This window comes from Mustela nigripes, chromosome 13 (genome assembly GCF_022355385.1).
Source record: "Mustela nigripes isolate SB6536 chromosome 13, MUSNIG.SB6536, whole genome shotgun sequence".
NCBI lineage: Eukaryota > Metazoa > Chordata > Mammalia > Carnivora > Mustelidae > Mustela > Mustela nigripes.
The window spans coordinates 54,576,356-54,585,791 of record NC_081569.1 but is presented as its reverse complement, the minus strand read 5'-3'; the positions used below and the strand labels follow the sequence as shown (position 1 = coordinate 54,585,791).

The 9,436-nt window shown below is 32.6% G+C and overlaps 1 pseudogene; it reads left to right on the top strand.

The window, feature by feature from the left end:
* The first annotated feature begins 275 nt into the window (after nucleotides 1-275).
* Nucleotides 276-358, top strand: LOC132000373 (U4 spliceosomal RNA; annotated as a pseudogene).
* The last annotated feature ends 9,078 nt before the right edge of the window (nucleotides 359-9,436 follow it).

The window sequence follows — 9,436 nt, the reverse complement described above, 5'->3', positions numbered from 1 at the left end:
TCGGCTCAGGTCATGATCCCAGGGTCCTGGGATCGAGCCCCGAATCGTGCTCTCTACTCAGCAGGAAGCCTGTTTCCTCCTCTCTCTCTGTCTGCCTCTCTGCCTACTTGTGATCTCTGTCTGTCAAATAAATAAATAAATATTAAAAAAAAAAAAGCAGTGATAAATGAAAGAAAAGGAAAAAACCATGAAACTAAGAGGTTGTTTTTTTTTTTTTTTTTTAAGATCTACAAAATTGACAAACCTTTAGGTAGACTAAGAAAAGTAGAAAACCTAGCTTTGCGCAGTGGCAGTATCGTAGCCAATGAGGTTTATCCGAGGCACGATTATTGCTAAGAAAAGTAGAGGACCTAACAAAAATAAAAAATAACAGAGAAGACAAGTAGTGTAGCAGAAATAGAATCATAAGAGACTACTATAAACAATTACATGCCAACAAATTGGATAACCTACAAGAAATGGTTAAAACTCTAGAAAAATACAACCTATCAAGATAAAATCATGATGAGATTTTAAATCTGGGCAGAACTCTATGGTAGGGAGATTAAATCAGTAATCAAAACTTCCCCACAAAGAAAAGCCCTAAACCAGATGGCTTCACTAAAAATTCTACCATTTAAAGAATTAACATGATTTCCTAAACTCTTCCAAAAAAGTGAAGAGGAGGGAACACTTTCAAACTCATTTTATTCAGCTGGCATAAAACCAGGCAAAGATACTGCAAGGAAAGAAAACTATAGTCTGGTATCTCTGATGAATAGTGACACAAAAATCCTCAACAAAATACAAGCAAACTGAACTCCATGATACATTAAAAAAAAATGATATGCTATGACCAAGTGATGCAAAGATGTTCAGCATATGAAAATCAAACAATATATCACATTAAAAGACAGTAACTACTTGATTCAAATGATACAGAAAAATTCAACATCTTTTCATAATGAAAATACTCAACAAACTAAAATTAGAAAAAAACTACTTCAACATAATAAAAACCATAAATGAAAGCCCATAAACTGTCATTATTCTCAATGGTGGAAAACTGAATATTCTTCCCCTTATAAAACTAAAGGATGTCTCTCACCATTTCTGGTCAACATAGTACTAGAAGTTCTAGACAGTGCAAATAGATAAGAAAGGAAACAAAAGACATCCAAATCAGCAAGGAAGAAGTAAAACTTTATCTATTGGCTGATGACATGATCTTCTATGTAGAAAACCCTAAGGATTTCACTCAAAAAAATTGTTAGAACTAATAAATGAACTCAGCAGAGTTTCGAGATACAAAACCAGTTATAACACATAAAAGCCAGTTGTATGTCTAAACGCTAACAATAATCTGAAAAGGAAATTAAGAAAACAGTTCTATTTACAATTGCCTCAAAAGTAATAAAATACTTAGGAATAAAATTAACCAACGTGATGAATGACCTATACACTAAAAACTACCAAAAAATGCTAAAAAAAAAAAAAAAATTAAAGAAGACACAAATGTAAAACAGTCCATGTTCAAGTCCAAAGTTCAAGGTTGGAAGACTTAATATTGTCAAATTATCCACACTACCCAGAGCAATCTACAAATTTAATGTAATCCCTATTAAAATCCCAATTGCTTTTTTAATTATTATCTTGTAGAAATAGAAAAGACCTAAAATTCATATGCAATATCAGTGGACCACAAATAGCCCATATAACTCTTGAAAAAAAAGAAAAAAAGATTTATATTTACTAATTTTAAAAAACACTGCAAACCTATAGCAATTAAAACAGTATGGTACCAACATAAAGACAGACATGTAGATGAATAGAACAGAATGAAGAGCCCAGAGATGAACCTTCATGTATATGGTCATATGTCTTCAACAAGACTACCAAGGCCACACAATAGGAAAAGCATACAATTTTCAACAAATGGTGTTGAGAAAATTGTATATCCACATACAAAAGAATAAATTTGGGTCCTTTCCTAGTACCATTCACAAAAATTAATTTAAAATGGGATAATAAACATAAATCCTGAAAACATAAAACCCCTAAAATAAAATGGGAAAATCTTCAATTTAGAAGTGATTTCTTGGATATGACAACAAAAGCACAGACAACAAAGTCGAGAATAGACAAATGGACTACATCCAACTTAAAAACGTATGCACAGCAAAAAATAAATAAACAAAAAAGTGAAAAAGCAACTTACAGAATGGGAGAAAATATTTGCAAACCTTATTAGTATCTAGGATATATAAAGAATTCCTGCAACACAGCAACAAAAATAATCCAATTAAAAATAAGCAAAGGACTTAAACATACATCTCTCCGAAGAAGGTATTCAGATGCCCAACACATGTCTAAAAATATGTTCAACATCACTAATCGTTAGGGATATGCAAGTAAAAACCACAATTAGATCTCCTCATTCATTAGGACCTCAACTTTCAAAAAAAAAAAAAAGAAGAAGAAAAGAAGGAGAAGAAATACCAAATGGTGAGGATGTAGCTATATTGGAACATTTGTGCACCTTTGGTAGGAATCTAAAATGATGGAACCATTATATAATTAAAACAGTACAGAGTTTCTCAAAAAATTAAAAGTAGAATTACCACATGACCCAGCAACCCTACTTCTGGGTATTTACCCAAAAAATTGAAATTAAGGTCTTAAAGAGAAATTTGTGCTTTCATACTCATTGTAGCATTATTCTTAATAGTTGAGATGTGGTAAAACCTAAATGTTCATTGGCAGATGAATGGATAACAAAAAGTGATATATACATACATCGGAATATTATTCAGCCTTTAAAAAAAAAGGAAGTCCTGCAACAACATTGGTGAAACTTTAGGTTACACTGTGTGAAATCTAATCGCAAAAAGACAATTCCTTCGCGATTCCACTTATTTGACGTATCTGAAGTATTCAAATTCTATGAAACGGTTAAGTATAACATTGCTTGCCAGCGGCTGGTGGGGGAGAGGGAAATGAGTATTTGTTCAGTGAGTATATAGTAAGTGTATATCAGTGTTACAAGATGAAAAGTTTAGAGATCTGTTGAACAACAATATGCATATAGTTAACAGAGCTGTACTGTACATTTGAAAATGGTAAGATAATAAATTTTATGTTGCATATTTTTAGCCACTATTTAAAAAGAAAGAGATTGAGGGGTGCCTGGGTGACTCATTTGGTTAAGCATCTGCCTTCAGCTCAGGTCCTGGTACCAGGGTCCTGGGATCTAATCCAACACTGGCTCCCTGCTCATCAGAGAGCCTGCTTCTCCCTCTCCCTTTGCCCCTCCTCTCTGCTCATGCACTCTCTCTCTCTCTCTCTTTCTCAAATAAATAAGTAGATAAATATTGTTTAAAAAGAGAGATTGAAAAATATTCATATAGGTGGAAATTAACAATAAATTTCTAAGTAATCCATGACACAGAAAATCCTGAGAGAACTTAATTTCTTTAACAAATTGCTAATGAAAAATTTGACATATCAAAATTGTGAAATAACATTAAAGCAATAATTTTTAATGAAATTCATAACTTCAAATATGTATATACACACACACATATATATTAGATGAGAAAGATAGCTGGAAATCAATGAGCTAAGCAATCATCATAAGAAGTTAGATAAAAAATAGCAATTTAACCCAAAGAAACAAAAATAATAAAGTTTTTAATAGAAATTAAATAAAATATAAACATTTAATAAAGAGGTCACCAAGGCCAACAGTTCATTCTTGGAAAAAACCAAATTTGATTAATACCTGGCAACACTGAGATAAAAGCAAAGGCACCAGTATAGCTAACCCTTGAACAACACAGGTTTGAACTGCACGGGTCCAGTTGAACATGGCTTTTTTTTTTCCATAAATACAGCACGGTACTGTAAATGCATTTTCTCTTCCTTATGGTTTTCTTAATAACATTTGCTTTGCTGTATTTTACTTTATTGTAAGAATACAGTATATAATACATATACAAAATATTTGTTAATTTACTGTTTATTGGTAGTTAAGTTTTGGAGAGTCAAAAGTTATATGTGGATTTTCAGCTGCACAAGAGGTTAGTGCTTCTAGTCCCCCCCACCATGGTGTTCAAGGGCTGACTGTAAATAGTACTAGAAATCTTAAAAGGAAGATGTCATTACAGTTCATTCAGATGTTAAAAGTAAAAAAGAGGATATTGACAATCGGTTTATGCTAGTGAACTTGAAAACCAAATGAATTGGGAAAATTCTTTAAAAAAAAAAACTTTGACACCAGAAAAATTACCAAATCTGAATAGTCTTTTTATCTAATACACATCAAATATTTATCTAATACATTAGATAAATTCGTTTAATTATTAAAAACCGCACATTTCCAGATATAAATGACTTCATTTGCAAATTTTTCCAAGCATATAAGGGAAAAACTTACAATTTTATATAAACTTTAAAAAAAATATATTGGAGACTCATTTTATGAGGTTATTGTAATGTAGATTACTGTTACATGTAACTGACGTTTCTGTTGAAAATATTTTGGAATGGATGACACATGTCCTTTTAGTGTTATTCTGGAGTATTGAACAATAATATTTAATTCTCTAGTCAAGGGACTTTTATTTCACTTGAAATTTACTGATTAAGGCCTAGAATCTGTGAAGTTACTAAGTGATATATAGATTTTTGTCCAGTAGGGATGTGAATGATTTCTGTGATGTAAAACAAATAGCCCCAAAAGTTACAATTTTATTGCCCTATAGGATATTAGCCATTTTTGCATATCTATCTCTGTCTTATTCCAGAGTTCATTTCATTAGTTTATCTTCTCTCAGATTCCCTTGGAAAAAGCTTTACTCAGTGGGTAAGGTCAAATATCACTGATATTTGATATATGTTCAATCTATATTTACCTTAGATTCATGATTCTAATTTTTTTAATGTACTTGGAAATAATGAAATCTGATAATTAAGAAATTTATTAAGAAATTTTAAAAATAGTAAAACAATCTCAGTCATGAACACAGATTTTTAAATCCTTCATAAAATATTATCAAATTGAACCTCTGAGATACAAAATAAATACTGCATCATGACCCAGCTAGGTTATTCTAGAGATGCAAGGCTGATTTAACAACTGAAAATCAGTCAATGAATTCACCATATTAACAGAATAACAAAGACAAGAGCATATAACCATTGCAAAAGATGTAGCAAACATTGTATTTCATTGTGAATTGATGAAATCTTTTCACTTGAGTTTAAAGACACAATAAGGATTTCTGAAATCATCACTTCTTTTCAACCAGTGGAGATGTCAAGAAAAATAAAATATATGTTAGGGAAAGGAAGAAATAAAACTATTATTATTTGCAGATTATGACTGTATAATTAGAAAATGTAAAACAAATCTATGAACTTCTTAGAATTAATACCAAGTTTTGTAAAGTTTCTGGATTCAAGGTTAATTTAGAGAAAAGTTTGATTTATCTGCATCCAGAAATAGAAAGTGAATCGGGCTGCCTTCCACCTTCACGTTCACTACCCTTGAACAAATTTTCTAACCTCTCTTGTAGCAGTTTCTCCTTTAAAATAGGGATAATGTTGCATCACCACTTCCTCATATCAGGGAGATCATATGATAGTTGTCTTTCTCTGCTTGACTTACTTCGCTAAGCATGATACGCTCTAGTTCCATCCATGTTGTCACAAATGGCAAGATGGGGGCTTAAGTGGGTAGGAGAAGAATAAATGAAACAAGATGGGATTGGGAGGGAGACAAACCATAAGTGACTCTTAATCTCACAAAACAAACTTAGGGTTGCTGGGGGGAGGGGGTTTGGGAGAAGGGGCTGGGATTATGGACATTGGGGAGGGTATGTGCTTTGGTGAGTGCTGTGAAGTGTGTAAACCTGGTGATTCACAGACCTGTACCCCTGGGGATAAAAATATATGTTTATAAAAAATAAAAAATTAAAAAAAATAAAATAGGGATAATGTGGGGCACCTGGGTGGCACAGTCAGTTGAGCATCCAACTCTTGATATCAGCTCTGGTCATGATCTCAGGTGGGATCAATCGCTCTGTCAGACACTGCACTCAGCAGGAAGTCTGCTTGAGATTCTCTCTCTTTCTCCCTCTGCCCCTACCTCCCACTCGTGCAAATTTGCTCTCTCTCTCTCTCTAAAATAAATAAAATCACTAAAAAAATAATAAACTAGGGATGATGATACTGAGTTTTACTGATCATAGGGCACATTTTGCTCCATTTTAACATCTTTGAAGTTATGTGTCCTACAGTAGATGTTGTCTTAGATTTGATGAATAAGGTAGTTTTGAAGAGGTAATGAATAAATATGATAAATTTAAGGTATTTGCAACCATGCCTGGCACTTAACAATGTTCACTAAATATTAGCTATACTTTATCATTTTCTTACATTCTGTTTTCTAACAAGTTATCATTTGCATAAAAGTTCTGATTTTTTTATAAATTGATTTTATAGCTCTAACTTACAAAAGTTTTTTTTTTTTTAATTTCTGATAACATTTTTGTTGATTCTCTTGGATTTCACAAGAAATACAGATGACCTTTGAACAATATGGGTTTGAACTGCATGAGTCTATTGTATACAGATTTTTTTTAATGCAGTGTAGTACTCTGAATGTATTTACTGTTCCTTTTGATTTTCTTAATAACATTTTCTTTGTTCTATCTTACTTTATTGTAATAATTCAGTATTTAATAAATATATAAAATGTGGGTTAATTGACTTTATATTATCAGTAAGGGTTCCAGTTAGCAGTGGGCTATTAGTAGTTAAGTTTTTAGGGAGTCAAAAGTTATATTCAAAATAAGTCAGTCAGAGAAAGACACGTAACGTATGATTTCACTCATATGTGAAATTTAAGAAACAAAGCAAATGAACATGAGGGAGAAGAGAGGCAAACCAGATATAGAAATAGACTCAACTATAGAGAACAAACCGAGGGTTACCAAAGGGGGAGTAGGTAGAGGGATGGATGAAATAGGCGATGGGGTTTAAGAAGGGCACCTAGTTGGAGGTTGGAGGAGCATATGGCCTTTGATCTCAAGTTGGAGGAGCATATGGCTTTTGATCTCAAGGTCATGGGTTCAAACCCCACTTTGGCTGTGGAGCCTACTTAAAAAAAATTGAGGAGGGCACTTAATATGATAAACACTGGCTATTGTATGTAAGTGATGAGTCACTAATTCTATGCCTGAAACTACTATTATACTGTATGTCTTCTGTCTGGAATTTAAACAAAAATTTGGAAAATGAAGAAAAGTTATATGCAGTTTTCATCTGCACAGGGGTGTCAGCACCCCTAACCTCCTCATTGTTCAAGGTCAACTATATATGTATCGATTTGATTTGAATATTTTTATATCTCATTTATTCTTTTAAAGTTCTATTTTCTCAGTACTTTAAGAACAATTGCAATGATAACAATAATAATGATAATAATAAAAGCCAACACTAATGCAGAACTTAACTGTATATACCAGATACTCTTCTAAGCATTTTAAATATGGACACCCTTGCCTTTTTCTTTTTAATGGCAATCGTTAAATTATAGCACACCAACTTAGTGGAATACATTCATTGAAAATGTTTATTATACAATATTAATAATTGCTTATGACATACCTTTCAATGAAAGACATAATTGTGTCTGCGGTATGATTATAGCCATGTAAAATCTATGCATGTGAAAAAAAAAAAGGACGAGAAGAAACATTAAAAATGATTTGTTAGGATTTTTGCTTCTAAATTTCTCTTATTTGTGCTAAAATTAGGTGATAATCTTTTATAATCCCTTATGGTTTATAATCTAAGGACAGAATCTACTTACCTATTACTTACATATTATACTTATATATTAAAGATGGGGGAACTACCCAATTTCTTGCAAATATAGAATTCCTGTGAGAAAATCAGAATTTTTTTTTGAGGGGCACCTGGGTGGCTCAGAGTGTTAAACCTCTGCCTTTAGCTCAGGTCATGGTCCCAGTGTCCTAGGATCGAGCCCTGCATCGGGCTCTCTGCTCAGCAGGGAGCCTGCTTCTTCCTCTCTCTCTGCCTGCCTCTCTGCCTACTTGTGATCTCTCTCTCTCTCTCTCTCTGTCAAATAGATAAATAAAATCTTTTAAAAAAAAAAGAATTTTTTTCAGTGTAATGTTTTTATTGTTATATTTGGCCTTTTCAATTTATTAAAAGTGGGATTAGGAATTGAAGCTCTTGGAAGCATAGAAGCAAGCTTCTATTCTGCAGACAGAATAAAAGAAAGGTCTCGACAAGAACTGATGATTGATGCAACACCTCACCAAAACACATCGGTCTGAAATATTATAAAAAGCTAATATTTAATAATGCCATTAAATAATATTAATATTTTATATCTATTAATTAAAATGGCTACTGTAATCATAAGAATATTTATTATATTGTTATGTTATTTAAATGCTAGTGTTTTCACAATGGATGTTAGCAGCATGTCTGGTACCACATTACATCAAAAATTCTATCCTTATTCAGCAAACACTAATATGATACTTTGCAGCTACATATTTGGCAGTCCCTGTTGATCCTTTTATATACAGGTGTATGTTTTTGGGTTGTCAAGCCAACTCAAACATTTCATTGAGAAATATTCAACGTACATCACAGTATAGGTTTCAGGTGTGCAAGCCATCATGACAGTTTCATTCACATAAAGTGGAGCGATCTCCACAATAAATCCAGCTACCATTTATCTCTTCATAGATACAATGAAAAGAAAACAAAACAGAAAGGGAAAAATTTTCTCTTCATGATGAGAACTCTTGGGATTTACTTTCTTTTTTTTTTTTTTTAAGATTTTATTTATTTATTTGACAGACACAGATCACAAGTAGGCAGAGAGGCAGGCAGAGAGAGAGAGGAGGAAGCAGGCTCCCTGCTGAGCAGAGAGCCCGATGCAGGCCTCGATCCCAGAACCCTGGGATCATGACCTGAGCAGAAGGCAGAGGCTTTAACCCACTGAGCCACCCAGGCGCCCCCCTGGGATTTACTTTCTTAACAACATTCCCGTATATCATACAGCAGTCTTAGCCATAGTCATCATATTTATTGTACATTACATTTTTAGTATCTTTTTTTAATAGTTTAACCAAGGAGGAAGGATAAAGATCTCTTTAAAAATAAGATCCCTGATTGTTCTAAAAGTAATTTCCTTGGATTAAGTCCAAAGATAGTTCAAGTTCAGTTTGAAATAAAATAGAAACTGATATCTGCTTATGTTTTTTGCACATTCTTTAACTGCAACAATATGTAAATAAAGAATTTTCTATCTTTTTTATTATAACTAAAGTTCAGAACAAAATTATGGACTCTGATAACCTATTTTTTTGTTTTATTTATGATTTCAACCAAGATACACATGTAGGAAAATATT